Here is a 17,906-nt window from a genome sequence, read left to right as displayed (position 1 = left end):
AAAGACTGCTCTGAGCTGAAAGGAGAACTTCCAGGCGGACCATTAACAACCGACGAACTGCTACCAATCATCCGGAACCTCAAACGAATGAAAGCACCTGGCCTAAACAAGATCACGTACGAACATATCATCTTCGGTGGAGAATTAGCAACACAGGTCGTTGTCAAACTATTTAACGAAATCGTCATCCAAGGTAGTGTGACCCAGGGAAAAAGTATAAGTCGATAGGTATTCGTTTTACAAGATTTATTAAAACTTAACAAACTTATTACACTATTCCGCGAGGTCGGGAGTCGGTGCTACGAGCGCCTTGACCGTCGCTCTCCAACTGCCGAATAATTTAAAATGGCAACCAATTACATATAGATAACAAAACATTTTTAACAAAAGATAATAATAGAAAAGTAAATACAGAGCGTTACTTCAATAAACGGATTACTAAGATAAACTGTGAGTCAATTAAGGGTGTCCGGATCAAAGTCACTCAACGCCAGTGACAGGGGAAAAGGTGTCATGTCCAACGGGAACATTTCACACGGTGATAGTAGAATCCCTTTTTCTTGGAAGAAGGGCTTTATAGTCCCCTTATTCAAAGGAGCAGACAAACCAAAAACTTCATGTAATAGTTACAGACTGGTCGCTTTATTATCGTGTTTCCTCAAAATATTCGAAAGTGTTCTCAACAACAGTATAAAACAACATATTATTGACTCCAGTCTGTGTCCTTGTACGCAACAACAGGGATTCCAGGGAAAACTCGGCTGCTTAACAGCCTCCTTTAATTTACATGAAACTATTTATCATAACCTGGAACAAGGAAATCGTGTGTATGTCATCTTTCTGGACAGTACCAAAGCTTTCGATACTGTGTGGAGGCATGGGCTCCTAGTTAAGCTCTTTAACATGGGTATAAAGGGACAATTGTGGTCTATTCTACATGACTGTAATATGGACACTTGTAAATCAAACACAGTCTATATGGTTTCCAGTGCAACAAGGTGTTAGATAAGGGGGTGTTTTGTCGACCTTTTTCTATCTAGTATACATTAACGACTTGACGTAGTAAGACCCTCTATGCTTTACGGATGCAAGCTTTGGAACAACTTGTCAGCGAAAGATACTCAGCGGTTACACGTATTCCAACACTCGGTGTGTAAAACGGCGCAAACAAGGTCCGATATTTGCGAAAGCCTCTTTGGTGTGTACCCCATCAGTTCTGAAATTGACAAAAGAAAGCTCATCTTCTTGGGATGACTTTGTCTTCTAAACTACGAGACTCTAGCAAACAGGATTTTCTTAACCCGCCTTTTCTCCTTCCTAGAAAACCTATCTAAATATCAACTTGGATTTATACCGACATTCTGATTTTCCTGACAGAATATAACCTCCTAGAATTTTTACAACAGTGGTTGGATACTGGAACATTTCCCAATAAGCAAACCTGGAAAATAATCGTGAATCAAGCATTTTATCAACGTCACAGAACTCTCCGACAATCCCGCATTTCCGCTGATCCCGGATTCTCACGATTTTTAGCTATATTCCAAGACAAGGATCCAGCTAAGTTTTCAAATTGGCGTTTTCCTACAAATTGCTACAAAATCTCTCAGTGTAAATTTATCTGCAAATTAATTTCGGATCAACCTTACAAAAACCTAGATACATGTCAATTATGTGGCGCCATACTTTATGATTTCTTCACTCATGTAACATGTTCCTGTTCTGTAACCTACGCAATCCGTAATGCCTGGTGGTCAGAGATCTCGAACTTATTTAGTGTCTATCTCTGCAGCGAACTCTGTGCTCTCTCATGCGATGACCTTTTTAAAGCGCTAAGCATAGCTCAGCGCTTTATTGTCGTTAGACTTCTATTTCCGGTGCAAGAAATAACTGCCCTCTATGAGCAGAAATATACATCATTTAAACTGGTAAGAGGTATAGGGAACCAGTTATCTGGGTGACGGAAATGGCCGAGTAGATACGATTGGTTTGCGGGGCTTACGTACATCAGCACGGGATGCTACGCAGTGATGAAAAAATATAGTGCGTATTCAGAAGCTAAAATATAGAAAAATAAAATCGATTCTTTGCAAGAAAATGTCAAAAACTGTGATAAATTACTGTTCAAAAGGTATAATTCGTGATTTTAACATATCTTTTTTTCAGGCAAGTATCCATATACAAGTCGTGTTCAGCTTTAATTCACATCATCTTAAGAAAGTAACATATATTTAAAGAAATATGGCCTTCGATACTTTAAATTGATATTCATTAAACATAAACCAAAATTTCAATAAGGCTCATTTCCGTCTACGCTTGCACACAGTAAATTTTCTTAGAACTAAGCTAGGTTAGCGCTTTTCAGTACTTTCAGTACTTTGATTTTGATACTCCTCGGTCGCAAAACGTGTGCGCATTTAGATGAAAATAACACAAGCAATTTCCAAAAACTCAATGATCATCTAGTGCTAGATTGTGCCTCGCTCTACTATCGAACTTTGTATCACAAGTCGTCCGCTGACAACGTCAGCAACTCGAACAAATCTCAGAAATACTTTCATCAGTCATTGTAATAAAAACAAAATAATATATAGACAGTTGATTAACACAGTGCAAGAAAAGTAACAAATACGCCGTAAATCATCTACTAATGAGTACTGTATTTACATAGTCAAACTAATACACATCAAATGAGGACTTTGATACACACTGTCAACAGAGGTCAAATTGATACACATACCGTCAAATGGGGACTTTAATAAACACACTGTCAACCGAGGTCATATTGATACACACACCGTCAAATGGGGGTTTTGATATACACACCATCAAATGAGGACTTTGATATACACACTGTCAACCGAGATCATATTGATACACACACCGTCAAATGGGGATTTTGATATACACACTGTCAACAGAGGTCAAATTGATACACACACCGTCGAATGGGGACTAAAATTAACAAATGCTTAACAAACGGAGAACGAACAGACTGTGAACGGTATCTGAACGCTAAACGGAATTTGGTGAGCGCTTAGTGAACAATGATTATACGGAGCGCGCGAACGAAGGACAGACTCTAGCGCTAGGGACGGTGACCGTACAATAAACGCTAGATGAACGATTGATTTGGAATACATCGGGCGTTTTAATTGATTGTACATATGTTATAATTATGAAAAGATAGATAAATCGCATTTAAGAGGGCTGGATGGTAGTGGCCATTTTTAGACTTCATTAATTTCCTATGAAGAAGAGCTATGTATAAAGATATAGAAAAATATTTGAAATTTTAAAGCTAAGATATATGGATTTTTTTTACTAAATGATAGTTTACAACAGAACAAATCATATCTAAAAACTAAAGGAAGATCTGACCACCCAGCCTCCTTGATAAGACGTACAAGAACACTTCTATGTAAATATATCGTTGAAATATAGGACTGGCATTGGTCTCAGTCTTTACAAAAAGCATGTCAGTTTCCGTTCCGGTCAATGACTTCAAGCCACTTGTTATTTGTTTCTCATGCATCGCTTTGGTTCTGTAGTCAATACACGTAACGTGTAAAGATAGAATAAACTATGTCACAGTCGTTGTTTGAGCAACATGATATGTGGACGCAATGTTAGTTCCTATCATTAAAAAAATCATCTTGTATTTCTCAGTTCACTTTTAACAATGCAATTACTTCAAATGCGTTTACTTACAACTCATTTCTTTGGATAATAAGAGCCATTGGAGTAAATTATACATATTATGAAATGAAATTTAAGAAATAAAGTGTCGTTACTGAAATGTAGCCCCACAGCTGAAAACCCTGATCAGGGTATATGGTATTGTCTTATAAAGAAATAGCTGCATCTTCTATGCAGCATCTTCCTCAAGTATTATTTCCAAGTAATGTTCTTTAAAGACAAATTCAACAGTTTTGCTCGGCACGAGTTGTTGCATTAGTAACATCTTTAGATGTAACTTAGTGTACCCCCTCCTTCCGGTTCGTTGGTTTGTGGCAACGCACTTTGAAAAAATTAAGCACAATGACAATTTTTTCAAAGTGCGTTATATTTGGGACGAAATCAACGCACTTTGTTTTCAAACTGCGTTTTTAAGGCCATTTTTCATGCAAAAACCTTTGAAGGTCAATTTAAACATTGCTTATATGGAAGTTTACGTTCAAAATACAAATTTTGAAAAATTTAGAAATATGCACAGTAGATAATACCAAAGTAACATACATGAGAGAATTGACTTCTGATTATATATGTATGTTGGTGGATAAATTGCAGACAGCGACATTTTCTACGTATTTTTTTAGTGTCTCTCGTACTTCAAACAGCACGTGGTAATTTGTTGTGGAATGAACAACTGATTTTGATTGACTGGAGTACGTGGACTCGCCTGTAACTAATTGATTGAATTTAAGCATTATCATTAAACGATTAGTTTTATGTAAACTGAAATTTTATGAATTGTGATGAGATAGTGTAATTGATATACATGTTCGTTTATGTTAAATTCCATGTACACCTTTCTCTCTTTCTTTATCTCTCTCCTGTCGTGGGAGGGAACAATTTTTAAAAAGAAGCGACAAGATCACGGAAAAAACCCATTTTATTTACCGATATATGTTTGCGAGCTATTAAAAATATCTTAAAACTGCATTGCATATTATTGTATATGAAAATATACTTAAACATATATCATTCTTTAATATAAATTATAGAAATATTGTATCTTTGTCAAGGTTTTTTATTTTACGTGTTCTTTATTGCGTCATATTTATTAAAAATTAACAACACGCTGGGATCTTGGACATACTGGAAAACTTGATTCATTTTACATTCATTTGTATTGCAGATGATAATGTAAATAAAGCATTATGAAGATAAAAACAAAACAATGTACCTCGTCAATCGTGTAACGAATTCCCGGATACATGTGCATTTAGCGTATTTTGAAGGCAGGCTTTGATGTTATATGACATCGGCACAATTCGTAGTAGGTTTAAGTTTTTAGTTTTTACAATAGTTACTCCAGCCTCTGATGATCTCGCTGAATTAATTCAATTTGATTTCATCGCGTGCATACAACTGTTTTCATATCTTCTTTTTTTTTCTGAGAACGATCTTTTCACTTTGGAGTTCCGAATGACAATGACTAATGAACTTTGAGTGAACGATTTGAGAACACAAGTTGAACGCACGTGAGCGAATGGTGAACGCCTTATGAACGGTAAGCGCGAGCGCTTTGTGAACGGAGAGCGCACGGTTAGCGACGCTCGACTGAACGCACGGAGATCGAACGTAAATTTTTTAGAGAATGCATCGTCAAAATGAAATCTCTTATATATATATGCACTCTCAAATGAGGTCAAATTGATACATATACCGTCAAATGAGGACTTTAATATACGTACACACACTGCCAACTGAGAATCAGTTTGTCTCAAATTTAGTAACCAAAGTCCACTACCAATCGCTTCGTGAGTACATAACTGAAAAACACATTAAATTACGGTAAAAAATATACACACAGCTCAGGCACGTAGCATCGTTTTTTTTTTAAATTGTGTGGAGGGGGGGGGGGAGCAGACTTCACAATTCACAAGCAAAAAAAAGCTAATTCGCCAATCGGGTCTGAAAGTTACTCAAACTTGCATTATAGTGCTTATTTTGTTCATTTCCAAATGCATACCATTTTTTACAAAGTATGTGTGTGTTTGGGGGGGGGGGGGGGGGGGCAGATGCCTCCAAATTCAAATTTATATATTTCTTAAAAAATCTCTGTTGCCCCTGCCCCCCCCCCCCCCCCCCCCGCTATATGCCTGCAGCTGATTATTATCACTTCAATATCATCGGTACTTTTCGCACAACTTTGATAACTGCAACCAATCAGTGAATGATGCACGGATTTCACCAGTGATTAAGTTTATGGTCATGGGGCGGCTATTATAATCGTCGCAGCTGTCAAAATAGATTGTGTCGCTGTGCATTAATAGTGAAAACATTTATTTATTATTTTCACTTAAACAATATAATGCTGTCTTTGATGATTTACGCGGGAATGAAGGAAGCGACATTGGAGAAAAAATACATAACCCGCGTGGTTATATTTACATTTTTCTTTTAAGGTGGTATGGAACACCTCCATATTGCGACGTGCTACCTATCGAAATAAACAAAAAATTCAATTTAATTCTATATAATTTTTCTTTCACAAGTATGTACCTAACAGCTTAGCGCAATCGATTAAAGCGTCGGTTGCGAATCTGTACGTCATGAGTTCGTATCCTTCGAGGCTTTTACAATTTTTACCTTTCCAAAAAAAATTAACGTATTGGCAAATATTGTACAATTTAAAAATTCTAAACCGATGAAAGCATTTTGATTATAATGTACTTTTATTCAAATTAATATCGCCAGGTGCCCCATACCACCTTAACTTAAACAATAAAATGCTTACTTTGGTGATTCATGCGGGTATGAATTTGCGATATTGCAAAGATGCGACCGCAAAGCTCGAGTATACAAGAAAGAGTGAAAGTCGAAGGCAGAAGAGCGATCCTCCTTCCTTTGGATTCATGTTGTTGGTTTTTTTTTTAATCTTAGTCTTATTTTGAACTTAGTGTCTTATAAAAGAATTATTAAAGAACATAATGCGGCTTAAATGTTATGCTGTATAATAACATAACAAAAATCATAGTTTTCTTACAATGTTTTTTCATACACGAATTTCTTTGCAAAGAATGAATCCTCTAAACACTGCGATCTTTTCCCTTTTTTAAACGCCAATATTTTTTTTATTTTTTTGGGGGGGGGGGGGGGGGGGGGGGGTCCGAAATAGCAAGGTCGTGCTTCGGCTTACGCATGGAAAGAAATATAAACATTTAGTGAAATTCTGAATCATTGTGTATAACTTGATAAATGTTTTGTGTAAATTGATAAATGTTTAAATGTCAAGATAAATGCATCAAAATAATGTTCCTTAGTTATAAAAGTATCGAATAAGGATTAATACGAAGCTGACATAGCATAGTTAATAAAGTAGCGCGAGACGTTATGTATGCGCAGATAGTTAAGTTTGCCGGATGCACTGTGATCGACCGAAGCCGATCACAAAAATTGTATACTTCAGTGCAAACTTAGCCGTTACGGCTATGTAGGTCATTGTATTATTTGAATAAAAAGGCGGGGCGTCATTCAAGCGTGCGAATAGTATGATGAGTATATTAGCGTGTGTTCGAGGTGTATACATGTATCATTTCTTTAAGTGATACCAAAGAAAGTAATCTAAAACCCACCTCACCTTTTTTAAGCTTGAGACCGACAGAGTATAATAGAAATTTAGATTTTGTTTTTACTGCTTGACTTACGAGATGTCTTTGAAATTATTTAACGGCAAATAATTCGTTGGATTAAAATGTACGCTTAAAATGCAAATCGAATATGTAAACAGAACGCTTGACAATGGATACAATATTTTCCATAATTTACAGAACCCTTTTTTCTTAAGAGATAATTAGATCTTATTATATTTCCGTGAATTTCTAGAATTTATTTTATTAAGCATATAATTCTGAAAAATCTGAGTGTTCCAACAAATATGCGGCTAAATTGAACTACGCTCTTTGTATAGGGAATAAATCGTTTTAAAAAATTGTAATTGAATATCAGTATTATCACTTCTAAAAAAAATCAGTGTAGGTACAGTCCAGAAAACTAACGGGCATACTTTGACTCTGAAGTACATTGCATGTCTCTGAATTTCTGTGTACCACAGTACTGATGCAGCATGCGTACTTATGCAACATGCGCACAGCTGCTCACTAAGCGTGCTCCAGACTTGAACTGGCAGTACCAATATTTGATAGGGTCCTCCTTGTCCAATGCATCAAACTGCACCCACAAAAAGGATTTTGACGAGACATGACGTGATTTGATTTTCGATCACGATGTGGAATAGGTATGCTAAAAGCGTGAATGTGAATAGAGTTGAATCACGTGCACGTGAATGTTATTCATGAGGGCAAGACGGGTTGAAATTCGTAAACAAGGCACCTAATAGAGACACGCACACAAGATTTTGCACTTTTTAAATAAAAAAACAAATGAACGCACGGCTGTTTCAATTTATTCCATGGATGTGAATGATTAATGTAACTGTTTTCATTAACCATATTTACGAAAACTTGAAACATTAAAATAAATGCGCTCATACACATGTAGAAAACAGGCTCTCAAAATGAGCAATGAGAAAACGATGTAAACAACATACCCCTGCTATATTAATCAAGGCAATGTGTTATTACACTGCATGGAAGTAAGAATTTAAAAACCTCAATGTGTAGAAAATCTTTAATTTCTTTTGCAAATTACGGAGGGGGGGGGGGGGTTGTTGTTGTTGACGTTTAGAAGATTTTTCTTATTGTACATGTAATTTTGTAATTTCATTACGCAAAGCTGAATCAAACCATGGCTTATCTTTTGGTCCTATAGTTAACTTATTTTTCCGGAATAGTTTTTCTATTGTGTGCTGGAAAAGTACATGTACAACATGTACATGCATTTTAAGTACCGGTTTGATCGACAGCGTCGATTTAATTCGTTTGACATAAACATGCGTAACTTTATGATCACTCATGGAGTCATGGGTGGAACTCAAATTGATACACAAATTGTCAGATGGGGACTTTAATATACTCACAGTCAAATAAGGCCAATTTGATACACACGCGGACAAATGAGGACTTCATTGCACATACACACAGGCAAAAAGAATTTTGCCTAAAAAATTGTTATTTGTTCTTTACCCAGCCGAGCTGTGACCATGCACATTAAAATGTGGTTATTATATTTAATACTGTTACAATTTTTAATCCACTGAAGAGCCTTGAGGTTTGCAATTGAATTTATAGAAGTAAATCTAAATAGAAATTTAAAAATTGCATTTTGTGATTAAACCAATGGGCATCTGCACTATCTTGTAAACCCAAGTGCATGTACTTTTTTTCATAATACATGTACATGTATGTAAATATATATATTTTCATAAAAGATTTCCTTTAACTTAGATTAAAACGTGGGGCAAAACTTACGAGACTAGAGTCTGTAATAGGTCGTCATCTGCCTATAAACAATACAAATTTTATTACGTAATCTCTAAATTTCTTGTAATTTACGCATTGATATATAGTTGATCGCATGACAGTTTCATGTTAAATTAGCGATACTTTGAGCAAGCTCACAAATGATAACCCCCGCTATGAATTTTTTTTTGCTGTTCTACATAGAAATATAAAAGGCCGCTTAACAAAAGAACTTAAAAAATATGACCAAAATTAAAAATGCACATAATGCAAAATTTATTTAGAATTTTAAGTTAATGCCAGAAAAAAATACACTGTACCTAAAATATTGAGACTGTTTGACAGGAGTGTTAACGTAACAATTCCATTTGTTGAGATTCATTTTGTGAGACTTAACAGATTTACGACTTAGTCGCTAGTTCTGTAGTAAAACGCACCCCTGAGGTATAGTAACAAAAGCAGGACATTTTAGGCAATCATATAATGTTATGGAATAGTAACGGCAGTTTCAATATGGGAAGGAACTCGGTAAATATGATTTACCAAAGTTGCGGGGTATTAAAAGCCTAATGTATTAATGATGAATTTACTCGTCTTGATCAAAAAGTTTTAATTAATGGATACACCATTTTCCTTCCAGTAACCTTGAACCACAAATGACAAAAGCTCAAGGTCATGACATATTTTCAAGTCACAGGCAATCCATGTGTCAAGTTTCAGCTTCTAATCATAATCCAATCACAAAATATATGGCCTAGACATGAATTATGCAATTTTTTGGAGTGACCTTCAACTTGCACAAACGAGCTTGGGTCAAGATCATGACACACCTTCAGGTCATATGCAATCTTTTTATGGAGTAGGGACTTCCCTTGTTTTTCCATAAGAAAGATAAAGACCAGACACAAATTATACAATTTTCTTTCCAGTGATCTTGTACTTGCATAAATGACCTTGGGTCAAGATCACAACACACCCTCAGGTTGTAAGCAACCTTTGTGTGAAGTGGGGAATTGTAATGTTCCTCCATTAGAAAGATATGGACCTAAATGATTGCACAGACAGACGGACAGACAAGGTGATTCCTATATCCCCAAAACTTTATTATACCTAAAAATTATTATAAATGAATGCATTTCTTTACTAGTTTTAAAAATAATGACCTAAAAAGAAATCAAAACGAAAATCACGCTAAATGGCAAAATATTTAATAACATTTCTTTTATCAACAAGAGCTAATTGAACACTATGCATAGCAAATTCATTCTTAATATAAAATAGATAACATTGACTGAATTCATTTACCGTAATTAACAATAGCTTAGCCAACTACGCTCTTGCTGTAGATCTTTATCATTCCAAATTCACCTTCATTTTAACTTCATGTACATGCAAAACAGAGCATGAAATGGTTAAATCCTTAAGGATATTGTACATATATGTAGTAAATATTTCATATGGAAAGATCATTAAATACATGTATATAACAGCTAAGATCTGGCATTATTTTCATCAATTTTTTAGCATTCATGTCACTAGGCAGTCCAACATGATATACATGAGACACCAAGTCTGTCACTATAAAAAGGCTTTTATCAGGTTTATGTGTATCATGAAGGCTAACAGGAGCTTACAGCTTTATTTTACTTGTCATAAAAATTTCTTCATAAGACAACCACTATTACAATGAATATTCAAAATCATTATAAAGATACTATAAATTACTTTTAAAGCAAAAGCAAAAGCTCCTCTGTCTCTCTCTCTAGAAAACTAACAAGTAAATCAATGCACATATACTACATTTCTGATCTGTCTCTAGTTCTGAATATTATAAAATTTCTTTCATTATAGAAACAAGTCAATTTACACTAAACACTTCATACATTTCATTTTTGAATCCTACTGTTTAAGTAGCTTCAAGTTTGTATTTCTAACAAAGTTTTTGACTTGTTTCCAGGTTCAATTTTTCAAACTCTCTTCTTTTTGAAGAGCCAGGTCACAGTCATGTTTTTTTGGCAGGGTCCTTAGATTTAAAAACTGGCCCATTTGCCTCTTAACTGCTGCTTTCTCAGCTGCTGTCCATTAGGTTTTCTTTCTCCACTTATTCTTTTAAAACCTGGAAGTAACACAACAAATTACAAATTACAAATTACAACTTACAAGTTCAACTGCCTTAATCAAATAACATATTGACATAAAATCCAGCTTCAAAAATACATAAACATGCATTACTCTCTGCATGGCTATTTTGTATGGCAGAAGCTTATACTTTAGTTTTTTGTTTACTCTCAGTTTTAATTCAGACAAATACCTCTTTGCTTTTTAAGTTTTTTGCTTGGGGGATCTTCTTTATCTCCAGTTCCAAACACCATTTCTAGACAATCTTAAAACAAAATCATAAGAAACAGTAGCTGGTGATGTCTGGGGTCACTTTGGTGACTGCAGACCAGGATTCATTATTAGGGTCCCTCATTTCAATATAGTAAGCTGTTAGAGGAGATCTGCCATCATTCTTGCTGGGTTTCCGGGCTAACACCAAAGAGGTTTTCTGAATGCCTGAGAGTATGACTGGACCAACTGGTGGCGATGGTTTTTCTGAAAATGCACATAGAACACACTTTTTGAATACACTTTTTATATGCATTTGAAAAGAAATCTCAACAACAGAAAAAAATCAAAATACTCAAAATACATGATGTGTATTGAAAACGTTTTCATGAAATGGCATTGTTTCAGACAAAATAAACCCAGTGCTTTTGATGGCAGACCTAATCAAAGATCATGTAAATACAAACATTTGGTTAGCCTTATTCATACACCAAGCTTTGTAAATACAGTGTATGAAGTGCTTAAACAATGAGTTTTAGCTCAAGTTTACCTGGAGGTCTCTTTGGAACAACAGACGTGTCCAGTTCACAGGTTTCTCCTTGTCCGTTCTGGTTCAGGGCAGTTATAGAAAAGAAATACTCTTGGTCTTCATCAAGTTTGGGGACCTTGTAAGACGTCTCAATGGCCTTTAGAGTGGCCACCTCCTCCCAGTCACCATCAGAGCCTCTCTTCTGCTTCACCACATACCCTGTCACCTTGGAGCCTCCATCTGAAGACAGTGATTTCCAATCCAGTGTCACAAAATTGGGACCAAGTTTAGACACTTTGACTTTGACTTGAAGATAGAACATCTAAAGAGAAACAAAGATATTTAACCAGTAATCATACATTATCTTACACACTTAAGCATACATTTAAACATATGTAGGCTCTTACCTATCTTCCTCTTAAGTCTCACAGGTTCTTTGGTCTCTAGTGGTGAGACTTGTCCCTCCTCATTAACAGCAGACACCCTGAACAGATAGTCAATGAGGTCTTTGGGAGAGTATTTGGTGGTGTTGTCATCCATCTTGGCCACTTTGCTCCATCTTGCTCTGGTGCTAGGTCTGGACTCAAAAACATGGCCTGTGACTGGAGAACCGTTATCTTTTGTTGTTGGCTTCCATTCAAGTCAGCAGATGAAGCAGTGAGATTGGACACACTGAATGGTCCCTTAGGGGCAGATGGTTTGTCTAAAACAACAAGAAATCTGTGAGTCAGTACTCACTAGTTATACCCCACCCTGATGTGAATATACAAAATAAACACAGTCATAATATTAATGTAACAGAAAGTGGACATTAGATGTGCTCAAAACTGAATCCCATTAAATGGAATGCCTACCACTAAACAAAGAGTACATGTGTTAAAATCTCTCGCATCTGCGATGAGCAATTTCTGAGAAAACTGTTATGAAAATTTATTTTAAATTCAAGTCTAAGAATACATTTGTCATTTCATAGGAAAGTGACATCTAATTTGTACCAAAACGACTCCCACCATATGTCATATGCCTATACAATGAGTGTGTTAAAATCTCAAGCAACTGTATAAATAATAGTTGCCAATTTAAGAAGAATGTGACAGAAATTTGTTACCAACATACAGACAGATGAACAAACAGACCCAGATGGATAAAACAGTATATCCCCCTCTCGTTTGAATTAGGGGCATCTCACTGGTTAGTAAATAAATTTAAAAGTAAAACAATACGAAAAAACCAATAATTCTGCAAAAAATGCAGATGTTCCTAGAATATAAAAACATAGGTAATCACAGATTACAAAGCTCACCGTGACGAGGCATCACCCTTATGGGACATCACCTTTATGAGACCACCTTTATCATATTATATGAAAATCATACTTTATGATCTTGGATATTCATGGATTAAGAAATAAAGAACGAGTTTTCGTGAATGTTGCAGAATAACCTCCGAGGTCGAGAAATGTTGTTTTGAAATATAAAAGCTGAGGCGCTAGCCGAGGCTTTAATATTTCAAACAACATTTCGAGACCGAGGAGGTTATCCTGCAACATTCACGAAAACAAGAACTTTATTTCTATTCTACTAACAGCCCAGTATTTCTAAAGATCGTTTCTCCTATAGAGAGACGATCTAGGTCATTTTGACGGCTGTTCTGTGTAACCCCAACGGTTTTGTTAGTAATGTTTACATGTGTATCGATCAAAGGAATCACATGCAGACGACAGACTTTTTCTTAGGATTTTAATACTCTTCACTTATTTATTAAAAATCTTTGAATCACATTCCTAATATTTTAAGGGCAATTTAATACGATTATTACTACTACACGTTATATATTTTATGTAAAAACACGCAGTGAAAATGTGCCAGGGAGGTCCTAGGAACAGACGCATTGATCTCTTAAAAATAAAGATTTGAGGCAATACACATTGTTTTGACTGGAACTAACACGTGAAATTGACATGGTTTTAAAACTTTTTACGGTTTGAAGTTGTACTTCCATGATCAGTGCGAGACAAATAGGTATTTCTGATCTGATAATTTACTGATGACGTTCGTGGTATATTGAAGAAGAATGTCCGCGGTCTCTTTGATCTCGGCAATAACTGCATGTAGTAGAATGTATCATAATATACAATACTATACAGAACAATATCATGATACAATATCATATCATAAAATATCAAAAAAATTGATACAATATTATATTGTATCATATAACTTTTTACAATACAACATATAATATTTTGTATCATATTAAACAATAGTGTTTCATATCATACAATACTTAATCATAGGAATCATGTTATATCATTTAATAACAACCTCATCGTTCTATCAAGCAGGTTTAATTGAGGTAGGAGATTTCTTTAACATCGTTGATAATGGAGATCAGGCTCTGCATCTGAAGCAACCTCTGCGTTTCATTTATGATATAGTAAAATCAACTATGCAAGCTATCATCTATTACACATGTGACCTGTTCCAAAAAACTACACCTCATCCAGCATCCGTAACCTATGGCTCAGATTCAGCAATCAAGCCTGTCAGGTGCATCAGTATCATAAGACGCATCACCCATGCAAGTTTGGTGAAGTTAGGACCAGTAATAACTAAGATATCATCATCAGAGGGCACCAGCAATTAAAACCTTAACCTCCTCCAGCATCCGCAACCTAAGGCTCAGATTCAGCATCCATGCCTATCATGTGCATCTGTATTATAAGACGCCATTCATTCAAGTTTGGTGAAGTTAGGACCTGTAATAACTAAGATATATTTTTTAGCATCCTTGATAATGGAGATCAAGCTCTGCATCTGAAGCTTCCTCTGCGATTCTTTCATATTACAGTTTAATCAACTATATAAGTTTGAAATAGTACTATTATCTATGTAACATGTGACCTGTTAAAAAAAACTTTACATTATCCAGCATCCGAAACTATGGCTCAGACTCAGCATTCAAGCCTGTCAGGTGCATCAGTATCATAAAACGCACCATCCATGGAAGTCTGGTGAAGTTAGGACAAGTAATAACTAAGATATCATCATCAGAGGGCACCTGTTTCAAGAACTTTAACCAGCTTTTAAAACCTAACCTCCTCCAGCATCCGAAACCTATGGCTCAGATTCAGCATTCAAGCCATTCAGGTGCATCAGTATAATAAGACGCACCATCCACACAAGTTTGATGAAGTTATGACTAGGCGTAGCTAAGACATAACATTAGAGGGCACCTGCTCAAAAAACTTTAACCAGCTCCAAAAACCTTAACCTCCTCAAGCATCCGAAACCTATGGCTCAGATTCAGCCTTCAAGCCTGTCAGGTGCATCAGTATCATAAGACGCACCAACCATACAAGTTTGGTGAAGTAAGGACCAGTAGTAACTAAGAAATTATCTTCAGAGGGCACCTGCAACAAAAACTTTAACCAGCTCTTAAAACCTTAACTTCTCCAGCATCCGAAACCTATAGCTCAGATTCAGCACTCAAGCCTGTCTGGTGCATCAGTATTATAAGACACACCATCCATGCAAGTTTGGTGAAGTTAGGACCAGGAGTAACTTATATATTGCTATCAAAGGGCACCTGCAACAAAAACTTTAACCTGCTCCAAAAACCTTAACCTCCTTCAGCATCTGTAATTTAGGACCCAGATTCAGCATCCGGGTCTTTCAGGTCCATAAGTAGGTCAATGTGCATCATCCATGCAAGTTTGGTGAAGATAAGACAAGTAATAGCTTAGATACAGGACCTGCAACAAAAACTTTAACCAGGTCCGGACGCCGACGCCAGGGGTATAGCATAAGCTCCCCTTGACTTTGTCTCGGTGAGCTAAAAAGGAATGTTGTCAGTAATAAAGACCACTGTAATATTACAATTTAAGCTAGACTTACTAGGTTTTGTTTTCTCCTAAATAAATTGATTTGCATTCAATGAATAATACAAAATCTGACTATTTATTTTTAAAGCATATGCCGGCCACCAGCTTCCTTGTGATGGAGGATTTACCTATAAGTTATCAAAATCCAACTTTTAAAAGCGAATTTTCACTGTACCTTAGAATTCCATGGATAAGACTTGAGTCCATAGTCATATAATAGCTCTTCTCCCTCATGTATATCTCTGTTGTGAATAATAGTAAAATTTGATAGTCAACTAAAGTTATGTAACCAATTACTTTAATTTATTTAAACAAGTACATTTCATTATACACTTGTTGACAGGGTATAACATGTATAAGGACAATAGGGGTGAAATATCATGATACAAATGCATTACAATTCACGACAAAATTAATTTTGATATTCGGTTCATTCTAGATCAATTTCGATTTAATTCAATTCAAAATTAGTGAACATATTTCTGTATAAGACATTCATTATGATTGGTTACTGTTTGTCAAATAATACAATCAAATTTCATGCAACATAATGCCCCTTTAGAATGGACATCAATGTTACTACACGTACTATAATTTACCGATAAAAAAATTGAGTTGATATATTGTTAACATTTTAATTGTTACCACATTGGACCAGTTTGAAATGATATCAAAATACCATAACATGGAAGACATAGCATCTTCGCTAGCCAAATGTCGGATTCATTATTCTCATCTCCCCCTGGGCAGATTTAGCCAACTTCAACATAACTTGCTTATTATTAATGACTTTTCAAGGCATCAAATCAAATTGTTCATTTTATTCAGCTTATTCACAGTAACGGCAGCGCAAAGTGATACTTGCTTTTATTGCACGAATCCAGAAAAATTAGTTTGAGGAAGATATATACATTTGGCAGTTTTTACCATGTATCTCAAGTTATCTATTACTTCCTGCACCTACAGGATGAGCTGAAGAGAAATTTATTTTCGGTATTTGTTGTGACATACTTTAAAGTGATGCTGTATTGCTGTTGCCATTATAAACACAACTGTGTTTTTTCAAGAACAATAAATAACTCAGAAGAACCGCTATATGGCATTATATGAATTACACTAAATCTGCCAAGGGGGAGATGAGAATTTTAAACCAGATAGTTAACATTTAAGATATTCTTAAAATGACGAAATTAAATCTCAATAAAACATTATTTTGCTATAAAACAACGAAATTTCAACCCCACAAAAATTTGTGCTTCAACAATATACAGAGCCTGTTTCCATATATGTTTACTCAATATGTTTACCAAGTTGAGAAATACCACAGTTATAAGAAATCTTTTCAGTGAAACTCATATAATGTACATGACAAAATAATGTTGATAATGTATTGAAAAAATATTTTTTTGTTTTCATTTTCTCCTCCTATGGGACTTAAAACTTTTGGGTTCATAAACTTAAAAATAAAAAAAATGTTGGCCTAATCATGATAATTAAATCAGTACCAGTAAGCCTATAGTACACGGTAAACAGGCAAAATTATTTTGTAAATACCTGGTTCCAAAAAGACATAGCACTTCCCCTATTAATTTCATTTTGCAGTTGATCTCTTTCTTGCTCCCATGGTTCACAAGCCTTCCCAATCTACCATCTTCTTCTGATGCATCAACACTATAAATGATCGAGTTAAATTAATTGCTTCCATTAATAAAAGATTCATACCAAAATATATGTTTATAATACTACAAGAACTCATTTTCTTTAGTAAAAAGTTGGATAGAGCCTTTGTTTAAATCAAAGAAATAAAAATAATATAGGCTTGTGTAAACTATTATAGATTAATTTTTTTTAAGACATGTTAAAAATTTAAAAATATATACATCTATCAGAAATGCATGTTAGGCCTTACAGTACTTAAGTACTGTAAGGCCTAACATGCATTTCAGATAGATGACAATGTTTTTATATTTTTTCTTTCTCTGTCACACAAACAAGAAGCAAGTGCATGCAAATAATTCCTGGTTATTATATATAAGCATAGTACTGCACAACACAACACTCTCATTATTATAATATT

At 35.2% G+C, this 17,906-nt stretch overlaps 1 pseudogene; it reads right to left on the bottom strand.

Moving 5' to 3' along the window:
* Positions 1 to 10,280: 10,280 nt before the first annotated feature.
* Positions 10,281 to 17,871, bottom strand: LOC128162944 (myomesin-3-like; annotated as a pseudogene).
* Positions 17,872 to 17,906: the final 35 nt, after the last annotated feature.

Source organism: Crassostrea angulata, chromosome 1 (genome assembly GCF_025612915.1).
Source record: "Crassostrea angulata isolate pt1a10 chromosome 1, ASM2561291v2, whole genome shotgun sequence".
In the NCBI taxonomy this organism is placed as follows: domain Eukaryota; kingdom Metazoa; phylum Mollusca; class Bivalvia; order Ostreida; family Ostreidae; genus Magallana; species Magallana angulata.
The sequence above is the reverse complement of the archived record's forward strand: the minus strand, read 5'-3'. Positions and strand labels throughout refer to the sequence as shown.